This window comes from Danaus plexippus (genome assembly GCF_018135715.1).
Source record: "Danaus plexippus chromosome 9 unlocalized genomic scaffold, MEX_DaPlex mxdp_26, whole genome shotgun sequence".
Lineage (NCBI taxonomy): Eukaryota > Metazoa > Arthropoda > Insecta > Lepidoptera > Nymphalidae > Danaus > Danaus plexippus.
The window spans coordinates 734,089-753,123 of NW_026869848.1; the positions used below are offsets into that span (position 1 = coordinate 734,089).

Here is a 19,035-nt window from a genome sequence, read left to right on the forward strand (position 1 = left end):
GTTTGGGCCAGCAGTTCTTCTGATCTTGTCTTCCCAACGTGACAGGGGTCTTCCTCTGCCCCATTTTCCTTACGGGCCTTTCCAGAAGGTTACTTTGACAGTATATCTTTGATTTGTAAGTCGCGCTACGTGGCGCACCTATTTTCATTTGAGCTTCTGCGCATAACTCAGGTCGTTAGTAGCTTTTCTTACGGATCTTAGTTTTGTGTGCCTAATCTTGTCATACTTCATTGCCTTTAATATGTTGTCATTTTGGGCTTAGCATTGAACGGTAAATTTCCAGTTCTGTTACGTATATGTCAAGCACGGAAGGAATAATTTTATAGTTCATAATTTTTGTTTTCATACTTATTGGCATGTTACTTTTGAAAATTTCTTTTGACTCCAAAATTTATTACATGTTTTTGTACTCTTCTATTTCTTTATCGTTGTTTTCTTTATCGAAACTGATTGTTTTTCCAAAGTATGTGTAAGTTTCTATGTATTTTAGTGGATTACCATGGATTACCATTTTTATTCGTTTTTTTAAAGCTATTTGTCATTGTCATGGTCTTATTGAGACTGTTTTCTAATACTACCTCTATGCTAGCCACCAATTCAACCATATACTGCAGTTGTGACCTTGTCTCCGATAGTATCACTATGTCATCAGCGAATCTCAGGTGTCTAAATTAAGCTCCTTGTATGTGTATTCCCAGATTTCTCTAGTTCAGCTTGCAGATAATGATTTGTAGGATGGCTATAAATAAATTTGGAGACAGTGGGTCGCCCTGTCTCACACCTCTCTTTATGGGAAACCTTGGGCTCAGTGTTTCTAATTTTATTCTGCCGATGTTGTTGTTATATATATCTCTGATAGTATTAATATATACTTGGTTTACCCCCTCTCTTTCATGTGTCACGTTATCGAGCGCCTTGTGGTAATCAAAAAATGCAAGATATAAATAATCTTATCGTTTTATAGTTATTTATTTCTTTAGGGTCGCCCTTCGTGTATATTAAAATATATGTTAGTTAGATGTTGTCATAGAGGCTTTGCATTGAAATGTTTCCCTGGCAAACATATGTATTGGAGAGCATTGTTGACAAAGCTTCCTTGTATTTTGAAATTTCTAGTTCACTTTTCAGTTGGTTTGTGTGTGTACTAGCAAATTTGACTCTGCTTTTCTTTACATTTGTTATTTTTATTGCTTTTCTGACTATCCTGTGATCTGACGGGTATTTTAAATTCAAAGTATCAATATCGTGGAATATTTCGACTGATTTGATAGTACATAACCAATTTCGTTTCTATTTTTCCCATCTGGCGATCTCCATGTCCACCGTTTGTTTGATATCTTTCTGAGGCATGTATTTTTTATTGTAAGTTTATGTTCTAATGCAAAATCTCTCTTCCCGTATCCGAATGGTTTTGTTACCATGTGTTCACCTTTCTTGGGATATCCAATTTTTGCATTGAAATCTCACATTAGTATAACAAGTTTGTGGGCTGTGTCTAGTGCTGAGTCGACTGTTTTGTAAAATTCGTCGATTTCTTGCTCGCCTGCCGCATCTGTTGGCGCAAACACCTGTATTTTTGTAACCATAAAGCCTTGCAAAAAGCTTTGCAAAGCATCCGTTATACCAGTGAAGCTTTCCATATTGTTTTTATGTGACTTGTGTATTATAAAGCCCACCCCGTACTTACCGGGTGTACTGCCTGTATAACAAAGTAAAAAGCTTTCGTGTGTCTCTATTTTGGTACCTAGTCGCCTCGTTTCTGTTACGCCTGTTAAGTCTTACTTGACATATTTTATTGCTTTTCACAACTCTAGTAAGCGTTCGTACGACGATAATGTTCTGACATTATAAGTTGCAATATATACTGGTAAGCTCTTATTGTAGTTATTGCACCCTGTAGCGGTGGTATCAATCTTTAGATCGTATTAATTTCACACTTCAGGCAATTTACGAATGCGGCCATACCAATTTTTTGAAATTTAATGCCACCAAAAACCAGGCGTGTCATTTCACCGCCAAAAGGAGGCAATTTATCTTGACTGTAACTATTCGGAATGTATCCTTGGAATACTTTGACTGTCTTCCGTTACTAGGTATTGAGGTATTCTTGAACCTGAACTTTCTCGGTTCTTTGAGTCCAAAGCTAAAGCAGCTGCAAGGAAAGTCGGGGCCCTAGCAAAAGTGCGTTAGTAATTCACGCCGGGACAGATTCTTTATTTATACAAGGCACAAGTGCGGTCGTGTGTGGAAAACTGCTGTCACATCAGGGCAGGCGCTGCCAAATGTCACCTCACTTGCTGGGAGCTAGTGGATTGGCATTCACATAGGCCTATGGTGACCACAACTTGGTTAAACCTAATATAGTCACCCTGGAGTACAGGCGAAAAGTAGCTAGCGTCTCGGTATTCTATTGGATACGCTTCTTTGATTTGATTCCTGCATCTCCTTTCTAGTATCGGGCTACAAGACGCCCGGCGGGCCTCCATCCTTTCGTTGATGATGGTCCTCGCATCCGTACGAAGGGATCAGCTACCTCCGTCCTCATGTTCAAAGCAAGCAAATGGAGCAGGATTGCCTGCGGCTGTGTTTCCTTCGAGTTCTAATTGGAGATTCGTCAAAAAACAAGGGTGAATAGGTTCATACTGAGATAGCATGTTCACCACCTACGACTTCAACTTGACATCCAACCAACAAATATTCGGCACTTAAAAATCAAAATTCCACCTTGAACTGCTTGTTTATTGATTTCCTTACCACTATAGGTATGTTTTTGTTGTTGAGACTCGTTTCTTTACCAAAGTAAAAAAGAAATTCAAGTATTCCTTCATGAGTAACGTAATATTAAATGAAAGTTCTATATTTAATTGGGCGCAACACAAATTACTAAGTGACGGTTGCGGAGAATACTCAACCTACTATTAAATCTTCATTCTGAGATCTCGATCTGGGATCAAATAGTGAGCGCGCTCATGTGTAAAGTCAACTGTTTGTGTAAATTTTTTGATCCATTTTGGGAAAGCTCTTATGACTCTTTTTAAGTACAAAGAATATTGATCGACATGAGCCATTTCTTTCAGGGCTTTTACTTGTACACGAACTTCCATTTATCTCCGTCAAAATGTCAGGTATGATACTTTTTAGATGCCCCTAAACATCTTTTTTATTATGTCCTTTCTGATCACGTTCTTCCATCTTTTCCTGTTTCTGTCCAATATATTTTTAACACGAGCTCCATAGAGCCTTAAATTGCATTGCAAGGGGACTTTTGGCAGCATTCACCCCAAAGTGACCCTAATCTTAGCAGTATAAAGTGTAGAACCAATAGAAAAGATGAAGTTATAATTGTTGGGTACAAATTTGCTTCTATAATAATTTTAAGTAAATTATGAAGAACATTATAATTTCATTATAACCAACCGTCACATTATTATTCCATTGCTGTTTGGTCGTCATCTCAAAATTAAAGAAATAAGCACTGTTCCTGCTAGCCCTCCGGACTTTGACGGAGTAGTTATAAAAATACTTCTCATTCATATAATTAACCGTCACTCTCTCCGGAATCACTTCTAACTTCTGTAAAAATGACAGATATTTTAAAATGATACTTATTTTAATACTCACTCCTTTTATATGCAAAATGAAAATTGAGGTAAAATATATCTCAGAAGTTCCTTATAAATTTGTCATTATCTATTGATAAAGTTAGAAAATATCGGAGTATAATGTATTGCGTGTTTCTTTTTATACTTTATTTTTTGCAGGATGTGTAAATATGAAAAGGAATTCTACTTACACAGTAAACTGTATAGATTGAACATGTCGCCAGTGCTAAAAGGACTTGTTTCATCATATTGGCCGTTTCAGAGAATGATTTTCTAATACTAATGGGATATTTGCTAAATAAAACATTATTAGATGCATTTTAAATTATGATTGACTTTTAATGGTATTCTTTTTAATATACTTAATTGGTCAAAGTTATAGATAAATTTATGTGTTGACTTCCAATAGCAGCTGCCATCGGTTTTAGTTTATTTTTTTACTAGTTATAGAGAATGTTTTTTATACTTAGTATATTAGCGGGTCTTTTTGTCTGCCAAAAGATTTTGTATTAGAATAGATCGCCAGAGTGAAACATTGGTATTTTTAAAGATTCTATTTGACTTGGTAAGAAAAAAAGGTTTTGTATTTTTAAATTTGATGCCAAGGAACACTAAAAAATTCACTAAAATAATTAAAAGATATTTTGCCTATTTTGTTGCATGATTTCGATACAGTATCATTGAATTTTTATATAATAATGTCATTATTACTTAGTAATATTTTTTATAATAATGTTACTTGGCATTAAAGCAATGTTAAACCTATATTAGATTTTAAATTAGAATACAAAATATGAAATGGAAAATCAAAAATTCATCAAAACACGCAGGTTACGAACCTGCAGCCTGCGGAAACTGACGTTTGGTTTGCTTTTGCCAATTAAGTTACCATGCCCTGACCAAAGTCCGTCCCGACATCACCGAGGCCTATATAAAGTATATCGGGATTAGTTTCTTTGCTAAGATTTTCTGGTATTTGTTTTATGTTTTATAAACTTGTTTTATTCTAAATGAAACTAGTATTATTCGGATTTACTACGCGGATTTTATTATTGAGACACCTCGTCTGCCCGTGATCACTGGTTGCTGCAAAGTAACCGAAACGTCGGGATTATATAGTTTTGAAATAATAAAATCCGCGTAATAAATCCGAATAATACTAGTTTCATTTAAATGAATACTCGCGAAAATCTTAGATCTCATTTGTTTTATTCTTGCAATATTGTGATCAATGCTTTAACAGACTGTGCATTGGACAACAGGAGCACTGACCTAATATTACAGAATAGAAGCAATTGTGAAATGTATATTTTGTTAGGAGCTGCCTGTTTTATTGATGACCTAGACATGTTCATAAGCATTATTACTTTTTTTTTGTATACCGAAGAATGTGCTCAACACACAAACCCTGGGAGGCAAGTTGTTGATTATCTAGGAATGGTTAAGAACAACCGCCTTGGAAGGAGGCAGCCCGACCCGCTTAATCCCAGTAAGTTCTTTGCATTCCGTGAAATGGACGAGGCCACGGAATTGGAAACGCACTTTAGCTCTGCCAACCGCAGACCGTACATAGACCCACTGCTGAAGAGCAGATACTTCACTCTTCATATTGTTGCCTCCGGAACCCAATAGATGCGCACAACAGCTGAGGACCATAAATTACAGTATGGATGGCAGAACCCCCTTTCCGCGAAGCATTAGTTGTCTTCTACGACATAGAACTCTACAAGGCTAATGACGCCTCTACGTAGGCCCTACGTTGCCGACCCACTCGACCACGAAGAGTAAGGAGAATGTTACGATTTCGCTGCCTCTCCCGCTCCGCCACTTCCTTTGCAAGCAATACTGTTTCGGAGAATACCGACACGGCTTGCCAACTCTTTTCATGGCCGAACATCGGAGCTGGTAGAGTGAGGGCGGGTCCAACGATTTGTACAAGACCCGCCCGATACTCGTTCCAGACAGGACACACCTGTCGCGTATGTTGTGCTGTATCTTCTTCGACATCACAGTGATGGCACGTGGTTGTAGGATCTTTTTGTACCATGTGACACAAATACCGACCGAAGCAACCGTGCCCTGTCAGCAATTGTATAAGACGATAGGTAAGACAGCCAAATTTACGGCCAACTCACTCCTTCAGCACCGGATGTATAGCGAGATTAGTTCCCGGCTCAGGCGTGGTTAAAACAACCGCATCTCTTACTCATCCAGGTCCTGGATCCTGGTCCACACGCGCCGCTCGCCTGCACTGAGTAACGGTCTGTAGTTTGCCAAATTTTAACAAGACCCGCTTGAGACATCTAGCTGCAGCTGTCTTGGTGCTTAGCGCCGGAAATGTTCCAAGTACGTCAATTGACTATTAAATACGATCCCCAGTTATTTTATACAGGGCCTAATGACAATGGGGGTTCCATCCATAGCAATCTTACTATCCGGTAGGGGCCGATTGCAAGGGCATTGGAAAGCAACTGCGTCGGATTTATGAAGAGCTACGTTGAGCCCCAGGATCCTAATTCTGTGCACTATCTTCGACACTCTATCCAGTACCAGTACTGACACCAGTACCGTTGAGAGGCTTTACTACTTCCACAAGTCTTTGTTTTAAATTGAAAAACGTAAATGCTTCATATTTATGATACTGAACTTAGGGGGAAATTCATTTAAAAAGGAAAATGGTCAATTTTAAGCCTTCCTGGTTATTAAGATACTAAGTTGCAAAACTTTAATATATCCTATAGACTTCTTATTTTCGTTCTTACATCGTAAAACCTTTTCTTATCTGGTCTCCGCTTCTCTTGTCTATTATTATTTATAATTTTGCATAATTCTTTTTTTGAATGCTATGGCTCCATTCGCATTGGAATCGATTAACATTTTGGCAATTTCTTTTGTTTTTGTTGGATTATAATTTATTTTATGTTGACATTGTATGACTCAAACTGACAACATCAACAAAACCATAGAGCTATGAATAGAAGAAATCATTTGGTGTAAATTGAAGCTCAAATAAGTCACATACGTATTATAAACACAAATCTACTTATTTCTTTGCATATTGTTCAAATAAAAAGTATGCAAATTAAGACATATGATAGTTATTTGCGGGAACGAAACTTAAATAAAAGATTGTTTGAGAGTGCCTGAAACCATCAGCTCTCGATATTTTCTTGAAACAACATTGTTAATAATTTTAACATAAGCACTGTTATAATCGTATATAATTTTCCCTTCCTGAAAACCTCAACCTTACCGTAGGTTAAAAATTAACGTCTTTTTATGATTTATGATTTTTGAAAGTAATGTAAAAATGTACTCGAAGCATAGTTTCATTAGTATCTGTGGTCACGCATCCAACATCTATTCGACTCTTTTGTATCGGAAATCTTCCAGGGATAAGTTAACGTTTTTTATTCGCTTTGTTCCCTAAAATCACCAAACATAAAAGTTAGAAATATACAAACCAGGTTATAATTATATATTATATTTTATAATTAATACCCACCGCGGGAATTGAATACAACGAATCCTAGCCTAGCATACTTCGGAAAGTCATAATTTCAGATTATCAGCCCACAGATAATTCATAGCAAAAAACTTTTTGAAAAAGCTTTTTATTTTAATTTTTTTGCTTAAGATCGGCAATCAGTTGTAAGACTATAAGCAGGTGCGTTGTGTGGAATCTTGATTGCAAGACGACGAGGCCATCGCCTCATCTGTCTTTTCAGAACACATCCTTCCTATTTAGTCTTTTCACCATGTCTGAAGGATATAAGAGTTGGGTTGCCAGGACATTGGGATGAAGAGTTAGGCGTTCCGCATACTTTTTCTTGTATTTGTCTATCTCTGATTGAACTGTTGGAACGTTGAGATGTTTGTGTATATTGTCATTTCTGAAGAACCACGGAGTATTTGCGATGGATCGTAGGATGTTATTTTGTACTCGTTGTACGCACAATATATTGCTCTTGCTGGCGGAACCCCAGAGTGGGATACCATAGGTCCAGATGTCAGGACTGAGTTATAAATCAAAAGCTTATTGTCAAGGGACAAGACTGAGTTTCTGCCCACTAGCCAGAGGAGATTTCTAAATTTGATGTTAATTTCATCTCTTTTTTTCTTTATGTGATAATTCCAGGTGTGTCATCTGTCCAAATGAAAGCCCAAGTACTTTACATATTCTGGGTCTGGAAATTATCAAAAACATTATAGGGATGATGAAATCTGATTTTTATTTATCAATGTTACTAACTTAACTAAATTTTATTATTACCAACCGACACAATATTATTCCATACTTGTTTGGTCGTCATCTCGTTATTAAAGAAATATGAGCTGTTCCTACTTGACCTCCGGACTTTGACGTAGTAGTTATAAAACTAATTCTCATTCATATAAATAATCCTCGCTCTCTCCGGAACCACTTCTAAACGCTGTAAAATGATAGATATATAATTATATTAATTTAATACTCACTTCTTTTATATGCAAAATAAAAGTTTTGGTAAAAATATCTCAGCAATTCCTGTAGAACGAATTTGTCATTATATATTAAGTTAGAGAGTATCAGTGTATAATGTATTGCGTGTGTCTTTTTGTCATATATTTTACACTTGTATATAACTCAATAAGGCTGTATGAAATTGTAAGAATATTGATTATTATTGTTATTATTTTTTGCAGGATGTGCAAATATGAAAAGGAATTCTACTTACACAGTAAACTGTATAGATTGAACATGTCGCCAGTGCTAAAAGGACTTGTTTCATCATATTGGCCGTTTCAGAGAATGAATTTTTAATACTAATGGGACATTTGCTAAATAAAACATTATTAGATGTATTTCAAATTATGATTGACTTTTAATGGTATTCTTTTGCTAACTGTTTAGTGATAAATAATTGGTCAAAGTTATAGGTAAATTTATGTGTGAAATTAAGTAGCAGCTGCGAACGGCAGTACTCCGCCACTAAGGCTGACATCCGTGCTTCCACCTGTCGAGGCACTAGGCGCTCGCCCCGCTCGACCACCTCCGCTCGCCACCAATTGAGCTGCCCGAGGAACTTTGCGTCGAGGTCTAGGCGGCTCGCTGCCTCAAAGGAGTTCGTACGGTATCTCTTTATGATCCCGGCGGACATAGTGCTGCGGCCTTCACGGCTCTGCAACGTAGTCGCACGTACTGTCGCAGCGACTAGAGTCCATGACCGTACGACCCCCACGTAGAGCCTACAGCAGGTGGAGGTTTTTTCTATTTCCCTAACATGTTTGAGTCAGATACTTTTTTACTATTATTCTTTCATATCAGTTCTAGCACATTTAAGGGTCTTTCGTACTGCATACTTTGTCTTCATCGTCCATCTAACTAACTAACAATAACTTCTAAAGTGAGATAAAAATTTTGAATTTGATTAAATATCTTCAAGCTAAAAAAATTAAACAAAATTCAAATAAAAATGTAATAATTCTATGACCTGAGAAGTTGCAGGATAAAAAATATATCAAATATTTCTTTTAAATAGTTTCAAGTTAAACCTCAAATAGTGCTGAATTAAACTAATCCACTACTTCCCTCTACTGATTATCCTTGTCAGAATTTTTTTTTAGTAAGTAAACTATTTATGGAGGATGAAGGTATCTTGTGTCTGTGCAGTGTTCGGGAACAAATTAATCTTATAGTATAGATCAAGGGTTTCCAAACTTATTTTGTCTACTGTCCCTTTTGAGCATAAATATTTTGTTAGGTCTCCCTTTTTTCATCTACTTTAAAACACCTATAACTTATCCGCGCTAAATGAAATTACAAATCACCCACGAGTCCTATACTCTACGTCCCCATTTTTTTCTGGGTCTCTCATCGCCCCCTTTTTGGCTCTCAGCGCCAACAAAGGGGCGTTATCGCCCACTTTGGGACAGGCTGGTCTAAATGAATTGCAATATTACTTATAAAAAGGTATCCTTAGTTATTAAAAAAATTACTAAGCTTAAAAATAAAATGACACTCGAGCCATCAGCGTTAATTTTAATTAAAAAAAGCTTTAATATAACCTGTTGAGAAAAAGAAATACAAATCTATCCACTTTTCCCTTAATTTCCATGTAATATAATAGTTGAAAACAACATGATTTCATCATACATAAAGTAAAACATTTAAACTCTCTAAATAATACGATGCTAAAAACCAACATTTAAACTCATTTCTTTGTTTTTTATGACCAAAAACAAAGAATAACTTAAATTATAACAAGAGCTTCACAACCTACGTGACTTGAAGGTGAAATAGAAATAGGAATAAGTGTTTATGTATACTTATGTTCCTTTTGGAACATAATTTGATATTCAAGGTTTTAACCTTAATCTTTTCAGATTTCAGTTTTAGGCAATTTTAGTTATTTGACTGATATAAAATTATTAGTTACTACATTTTACTTAGCACTAAACCTTTATAAATACAATGCTGCCGACGTACAACACATAATTACGAATGATACGTCGAGTGCTTTGGTTAGGCTTTGGTTTCCCTATCTGGTCGGGCGTTCAGACGACTGAATCATTGGTTCGCCTCCGTCAATAGTCGGAGACAATCGTTGCGGGGGGTATCAGAGCGTTCTGCTCGACACAGTCTCGAGGAGTGTATTGTGTAGGTCCATCAGCGTGGTGAGTTGGCGGCCGTGGTTGGCTGCAGGTTTTTGTTGTTAGGCGTCATATCAAAGATCTTGACAATGAGGCCTTTTGCGTGTCCGTGGCCTCATTCTGCGAGCGAGTCATCTCTTAATGCAGATTTTATCTTAAACGGCTTGCACTGCATTCCATACTTGATGGAAATAATAGAGCAAATACTGTGAAAATTTGTACACTTCATCTTATTTAAAATAGATATAAAATTTTAAGAACAGCTTCTCAATATATTAGGTAAGCTTTATAGTGTACTACAGAAGAAAAGACTGAGTGTTTCTTCTAAATATAATATATAGCAAGTATAAGAATTTGGGCGGGAGCCGATGACAAATTTCGGGAACAAAACTTAAATAAAAAATTGTTTGAGAGCGCCTGAAACAATCAGCTCTCGATATTTTCTTGATACAACATTGTTCATAATTTTAACATAAGCACTGTTATAATCGTATATAATTTATCCTCTATGAAGACCTCAACCTTAACGTAGGTTAAAAATTAACGGCTTTTTATGATTTATGATTTTTAAAAGTAATGTAAAAATGTACTCGAAGCATAATTTCCTTAGTGTCTGTGATCGAGCATTCAAAGTCTACTCGACTCTTTTGTATAGGAAATACGTTGGGAAAATCTTCCAGGGAAAAGTTGACGTTTTTTATTCGCAGTGTTCCCTTAAATCCAAAATATCAAAGTTAGAAATATGCAAACAAGGAAATTACATTTAATAATTAGTACTTACCAGCGGTAATGGGCATTTCAATCCCAATTTTTTAACAATGGTTTTAATAAACTTAAGATCCGTTAACCAATCGCAGTATTTAAAGTGCATTTCGACGAAGGACCTCCGATATTCATTATGAAGAAACTCGTTAAAAATAAAATGCAGCTAAAACAGAATAATGTTTGTTACAAAATAGTTTTCTTTTTTGCAAAAAGATAAAATATGTTAACAGTGTTTTGTTATCAGGAGGTGGAAATGAAGCTTAGAATTCCTGGAAATAGGGTAACGGTAAAAGGTTTTATTTTGTTTTTTGAGTCGAATTACATATTTTTTTTATATAGGATAGGGGGCAAACGAGGAGGCTAGCCACCTGATGGTAAGTGGTTATCACCGCCCATGAACACTCGTGGAGCCTGAATGCTCCAGAGTGCGTTACTGGCCTTTCAGAAAACGGTACGCTCTCTGCTTGAAGCATTCCAAGTTATGCTAAAGCGGAAATACGTCATGAGGCAGTTGATTCCACCGGGTGGTGGTGCGTGGCAGAACTCTTCTTTTGAAGCGCACTGTGGTTGACTGCCAGCTGTCAAGGTGGTGCGGATGGTATTGCAGCCTGTGACGTGTAGTGCGGTGGTGAAATCGAGGTGCAGGTCCTCAGAGCATTCCCCATAGTAAATCCGGTAAAAGACGCTAAGGGAAGCAATTGGCAAGCAAAAGCATTGGCATTGGCCAACGCACACTCTGCGAGAGAGTATGCGTTTGCTGGTATAAAATGTATCACCAGTACTGTCATCTGCATAGCAATGAATATCGCTGACTTGCAGCAAGTCATTGATATGCAGAAGGAACAGAGTGGGAAACAAAACGCATCCTTGTGGTACACCGTAAGAAAGCTGGTTATCCACTGGCACAATTTCTCAGGAAGCCCATAGGAAAGAAGCTTTGAAAGAAGCGCTCTGTGAGAAACCCGAACCCAAAAGCTTTCGCTACGTCCAAACTGACTGCTAATGAATCGCCCTTGCCGTCAACAGCCGCTGCCCATCGATGTGTTAAGTATACTAAAAGATCACCAGCCGACTGTCCGTGACGAAAGCCATATTGGCGGTCACTGATTAACTGATGATCTTCTAGATGCCCAAGGAGCTGGCGGTTGATGATGGACTTCATTATCTTAAAGAGCAAAGAGGTAATAGCGATGGGTCTGTAGTTGGACGGATTAGATTGGTCACCTTTCTTAGGGATCGAGTGCACTAAAGCAGTTTTCCAGGATTTTGGGACAACGCCGGCGGAATAGGAGAGTCGGAAAAAACGCGTTAGAACCAGTGCTAGCACCAGAGCACACGTTCTAAGCACAAGAGGAGGAATACCGTCGGGGCCGCTCGACTTGTTAATGTCCATAGAAAATAAGGTTCTACGGACAGTTCTTAGCGTAAATTTAATCTCGGGCATAAATCCCTTGACACGCGGGATGGTAGGCGGCGAGTTATCCCTGTCATCCAAAGTCGAGTTAGAGGCAAATAGAGAAACAAGGAGATCGGCTTTCTCCTTTGCCGTAGGCGCCAACAAGTCTTTCTCCATGCGCAGAGATGGTATAGATGACCTGCAAAAGTTTCCTTCCTTAGCGAGGACCCAGAAAGCTCTAGTTTCCGAGGGAAGGCGGGCAAACTTCTTTCCAAGTCTAGCGATGTACTTAAATTTTGCTCTTGCGATTTATCTTTTGAGGGATCTGGAGCTAGAGTTGTATTCGTTTGTGAGAATATTGGCGTTTAGACCATTCGATGCAACCGCGTCAACCCAGACTTGATAGCAAGCCTACTTACGACGTGATGCCGTTCTACAGGACCGACCAAACCAGGGCTGTGTCTTGCCACCGATGGGTACCACAGAGCTAGGAATAAATATTTCCATACCCTGAAGCACGACATCGGCGACAGAGACGGCAGAGACATCAGGGTCATTATCCTTAAAACAGACTCCATTCCAAGGATAGGAATCAAAGAAGGACCGCATCCCATCACGGTCCGCTGACCTATAGTGCCACACGCAACGAATACCTGCACATCGCAGCCTAGGGGAGCGTGTAAATCGGCACTGTACTCCACATGAGGCAGTGGTCAGAAAAACCAATGGGGGCATCATCATGCACCTCGTAGCCTTCTGGAGGCGAGGTCAGCAGAAGATCCAACAGTGAGGGCGTATGATCATTGACGTCTGGCACCCTCTTAGGCGATGTTACCATTTGGGTAAGATTATTGGCTAGAGCAAAATCGTGAAAAGATCTCCCTGCACGGTCAGTTGTTCTTGACAGAAGCCATTCGGCATGATGAGCATAAAAATCGCCAAGAATGACAATTTCAGTAGAGGGGATCTGTTAGAGAATAAAATCTGCGGTCATTTGGATATGCTCAATAAGCCGGTCTGCCTCTGCATTCCCGCTATGGGACCTATAAAGACACCCATAGACGCGTAGCCGGGGTATTGGAGGTAAGAGATGTCGGCTAGAGATGATATCTGGGTTTCTGTAAGAAAGAAAAGGGCCGGCTTGGCCGCCTCGAGGTGGTAGTGGACGGCGTTGATATTAGAATAGGTAATAGGCTTATCGGTCTAAAGTTATTTATTTCTTTAGGATCGCCCTTTTTGTATATTAAAATATATGTTAGTTAGATGTTGTCATAGAGGCTTTGTATTGAAATGTTTCCCTGGCAAACAGATGTATTGGAGAGCATTGTTGACAAAGCTTCCTTGTATTTTGAAATTTCTAGTTCACTTTTCAGTTGGTTTGTTTGTGTACCAGCAAATTTGACTCTGCTTTTCTTTTCATTTGTTATTTTTATTGCTTTCCTGACTATCCTGTGATCGGACGGGTATTTTAAATTCAAAGTACTAATATCATGGAATATTTTCGACTGGTTTGATAGTACATAATCAATTTCGTTTCTATTTTTCCCATCTGGCGATCTCCATGTCCACCGTTTGTTTGATTTGTTTCTGAGGCATGTATTTTTTATTGTATGTTTATGTTCTAATGCAAAATCTCTCTTCCCGTAACCGAATGGTTTTGTTACCATGTGTTCACCTTTCTTGGGATATCCAATTTTTGCATTGACATCTCACATTAGTATAACAATTTTGTGGGCTGTGTCTAATGCTGAGTCGACTGTTTTGTAAAATTCGTCGATTTCTTGCTCGCCTGCCGCTTCTGTTAGCGCATACACCTGTATTATTGTAATCATAAAGCTTGAATATTTATGTTTAGTACAGCAGTCCGCTCCGTTATGCCAGTGAAGCTTTCTATATTGTTTTTGTGTGACTTGTGTATTATAAAGCCCACCGCGTACTTACCGGGTGTACTGACTGCAGAACAAAGTAAAAAGCTTTCGTATGCCTCTATTTTGGTACCTAGTCGCCTCGTTTCTGTTACGCCTGTTGGGTCTTACTTGACATATTTTATTGCTTTTTCCAATTCTAGTAAGCGGTCGTATGACTATAATGTTCTGACGTTATAAATTTTAATATATACTGGTAAATTCTTATTGTAGTTATTGCACCATGTAGCTGTGGTATCATTCTTTGGAGGGTTTTGGTCGTGATCTTCCACGTCTTCCACGTTCCAGCCGGATTGAAAGATATCAGGATCAATTAGATCGTATTAATTTCACACTTCAGGCAATTCCCGAATGGGGCGATGCCAATTTTTTGAAATTTAATGCCACTTTAAACCAGGCGTGTCATTTCACCGCCAAAAGGAGGCCATTTATCTTGACTGTAATGATTCGGAATGTATCCTTGGAATACTTTGACCGTCTTCCGTTACTAGGTATTGAGGTATTCTTGAACCTGAACTTTCTCGGTTCTTTGCGTCCAAAGCTAAAGCAGCTGCAAGTAAAGTCGGGGCCCTAGCAAAAGTGCGGCAGTAATTCACGCCGGGACAGATTCTTTATTTATACAAGTGCGGTCGTGTGTGGAAAACTGCTGTCACATCAGGGCAAGCGCTGCCAAAAGTCACCTAACTTGCTGGGATTGACTAGTGGATTGACGTAAAAATAGGCTTATGGTGACCACAACTTGGTCAAATCTAACATAGTCACCCTGGAGTATAGGTGAAAAGTAGCCAGCCTCACGGTGTTCTATTGGATTCACTTCTTTGATTTGATTCCTGCATCTCCTTTCTAGAATCGGGCTACCAGACGCCCGGCGGGTCACCATCCTTTCGTTGAAGATCGTCCTCGCATCCGCACGAAGGGATCAGTTGCCTCCGTCCTCATGTCCACAGCAAGCAATTGGACCAGGATTGCCTGCGCTTGTTTCTTTCGAGTTCTAATTGGAAATTCTTCAAAAAACAAGGGTGAATAGGTTCATACTAAGATAGCATGTTCACCACCTACGACTTCAACTTAACATCCAACCAACAAATATTCGGCACTTAAAAATCAAAATTCCACCTTGAACTGCTTGTTTATTGATTTCCTTATCACTATAGGTATGTTTTTGTTGTTGAGACTCATTTCTTTACCAAAGTAAAAAAGAAATTCAAGTATGTATTCTGTCATGAGTAACGTGACTCACATATTGTTCTAAAATTTTTTAAACATAATTCTCTTTTTTAAAAACTTTATATTCTAGTAACTGAATAAAACATTTTTTTGTGCATTATTAATATTAAATGAAAGTTCTATATTTAATTGGGCGGAATACAAATTACTAAGTGACGGCTGCGGAGAATACTCAAACTACTATTTCATCTTCAGTCTGAGATCTCGATCTGGGATCAAATAGTCAGCGCGCTCATGTGTAAAGTCAACTGTTTGTGTAAATTTTTTGATCCATTTTGGGAAAGCTCTTATGACTCTTTTTAAGTACAAAGAATATTGATCGACATGAGCCATTTCTTTCAGGGCTTTTACTTATACACGAACTTCCATTTATCTCCGTCAAAATGTCAGGTATGATACTTTTTTGATGCCCCTAAACATCTTTTTTATTATGTCCTTTCTTATCACGTTCTTCCATCTTTTCCTGTTTCTGTCCTATATATACATACATCAGCTCCATAGAGCCTTAAATTACAAGGGGACTTTTGGCAGCATTTACCCCAAAGTGAAACTAATCTTAGCAGTATAAGGTGTAGAACCATTAGAAAAAATGAAGTTATAATTGTTGGGTAAAAATTGGCTTCTATAATAATTTTAAGTAAATTATGAAGAACATTATAATTTCATTATAACCAACCGTCACATTATTATTCCATTGTTGTTTGGTCGTCATCTCAAAATTAAAGAAATAAGCACTGTTCCTGCTAGCCCTCCGGACTTTGACGGAGAAGTTATAAAAGTGCTTCTCATTCATATAATTAACCGTAGCTCTCTCCGGAATCACTTCTAAACGCTGTAAAATGATAGATATTCTAAAATGATACTTATTTTGATACTCACTTCTTTTATATGCAAAATAAAAATTTGGTAAAAATATCTCAGCAATTCCTGTAGAACGAATTTGTCATTATATATTAAGTTAGAGAGTATCAGTGTATAATGTATTGCGTGTGTCTTTTTGTCATATATATTACACTTGTATATAACTCAATAAGGCTGTATGAAATTGTAAGAATATTGATTATTATTGTTATTATTTTTTGCAGGATGTGCAAATATGAAAAGGAATTCTACTTACACAGTAAACTGTATAGATTGAACATGTCGCCAGTGCTAAAAGGACTTGTTTCATCATATTGGCCGTTTCAGAGAATGATTTTCTAATACTAATGGGATATTTGCTAAATAAAACATTATTAGATGCATTTTAAATTATGATTGACTTTTAATGGTATTCTTTTTAATATACTTAATTGGTCAAAGTTATAGGTAAATTTATGTGTTGACTTCCAATAACAGCTGCCATCGGTTTTAGTTAATTTTTTTTACTAGTTATAGAGAATGTTTTTTATACTTAGTATATTAGCGGGTCTTTTTGTCTGCCAAAAGTTTTTGTATTAGAATAGATCGCCAGAGTGAAACATTGGTATTTTTAAAGATTCTATTTGACTTGGTAAGAAAAAAAGGTTTTGTATTTTTAAATTTGATGCCAAGGAACACTAAAAAATTCACTAAAATAATTAAAAGATATTTTGCCTATTTTGTTGCATGATTTCGATACAGTATCATTGAATTTTTATATAATAATGTTATTTGGCATTAAAGCAATGTTAAACCTATATTAGAATTTAAATTAGAATATAAAATATGAAATGGAAAATCAAAAATTCATCAAAACGAGCAGGTTTGGAACCTGCAGCCTGCGGAAACTGGCGTTTGGTTTGCTTTGCCAATTAAGTTACCATGCCCTGACCAAAGTCCGTCCCGACATCACCGTGGCATATATAAAGTATATCGGGATTAGTTTCTTTGCTAAGATTTTCTAGGATTTGTTTTATGCTGGTAGCCTTTTATAAACTTGTTTCATTCTTGGAATATTGTGATCAATGCTTTTAACAGACTGTGCACAGACCTAAGTATTTCAGAATAGAAGCAATGATGAAATGTACATTTGCAAGGAGCTGACTGTTTTATTGATGACCTATGCAATGTTCATAAGCATTATTACTTTTTTTTTGCATATCGAGGAATTTTCTCAACAACAAACCCTGGGGGGCAAGTTGTTGATTATCTAGGTATGGTTAAGGATACCCTCTCAGAAGGAGGCAGCCCGACCCACCGACCCAGTAAGTTCCTTGCATTCAGCGAAACGGACTAGCTCACGGGATTGAAAACGTACCATAGCCCTGCCAACCGCTGTCCGTACATAGACCCACTGCTGAAGAGGAGATACTTCAGTCTTCATATTGGAGCCTCCGGAACCCAATAGACGGGCACTACAGCTGAGGACCTTAGATTAAAGAGTTAGTCCTCTCCGACGACATTAAACTCTACAAAGCTACTGAAGCCTCTACGTAGGCCCCACATTGTCGATCCACTCGACAACGAAGAGTAGGGACAGAGTTACGATTTTGCTGCCTCTCCCGCTCCGCCACCTCCTTTGCAAGCAATACCGTTTCGGCGAATACCGACACCGCTTGCCAACTCTTTTCATGGCTAAACATCGAAGCAACTCGAGCTGGTAAAGACAGGTCGGTTCCAAGGATTTGTACAAGACCCGCCCAAATCTCGTTCCAGGCAGGAAACACCTGTCGCGTATGTTGTGATGTATCTTCTTCGACATCACAGTGATGGCACGTGGTTGTAGGATCTTTTTGTACCATTTGACACAAATACCGACCGACGCAACCGTGCCCTGTCAGCAATTGTATCAGACTTTAGGTGAGGGAGCCAAATTTACGACCAACTCACCCCTTCAGCACCGGACGTACAGCGAGATTTGTTCTCGCTATACGTCCTAAAACATCTCAACTGTTAAATATAGGTTTATAATGGTATCCAAAGGAAGGCGCAAAAAAAAATAGCAGATAAAATATATGGATCGAAAATACCGAGCAGGTTGCAGGCACGGTGTGGAGAAGAAAGGTCAGGGAGGTACTCGTAAAAAATAGAGTAAGTTGGAAGAGGTCTTCCAAATTGGCAAAAGGACTTACGAAAAATGAGAACGCACCATGTAGGCGAATTATTTTTGAAATATTGTACAACAGCGCCATCATCTGATTGTGCGAATAATATAAATGATTAATAATTTTTGTTGTTTCAACTTACTGTGTAAGTATTAATGTAATGAAGTGTTATTTAATTAATTAAAATTTCCCGCGCTTTTAGATTGTCTGTGGCGCACAGAGATTGACGCGTGATTTTTAATGGTGGATGATATTTAAATTATTTTGTGAAAATTGGTTGGTATAGAAACTTATATAGCGATAAACGAAAGGATATAGTTGAGGAATCGATATTAGTAAACTTTACATGTCTTGTATGACTTTCTTTGTATTTTCAGGTAAGATAATAGTCGAATTGTAATATTTAAACAAAATTGTTGTGATATCATAAAAACGTGTTAAATAAAACAAAGCTTTGTATTTTCAGAGAAACAATTTGTGGTTTA

General features: G+C 37.7%; 1 pseudogene; it reads right to left on the bottom strand.

The window, feature by feature from the left end:
* Positions 1 to 11,438: 11,438 nt before the first annotated feature.
* LOC116779401 (uncharacterized) lies at positions 11,439 to 15,198 on the bottom strand (annotated as a pseudogene).
* Between the last annotated feature and the right edge of the window lie 3,837 nt (positions 15,199 to 19,035).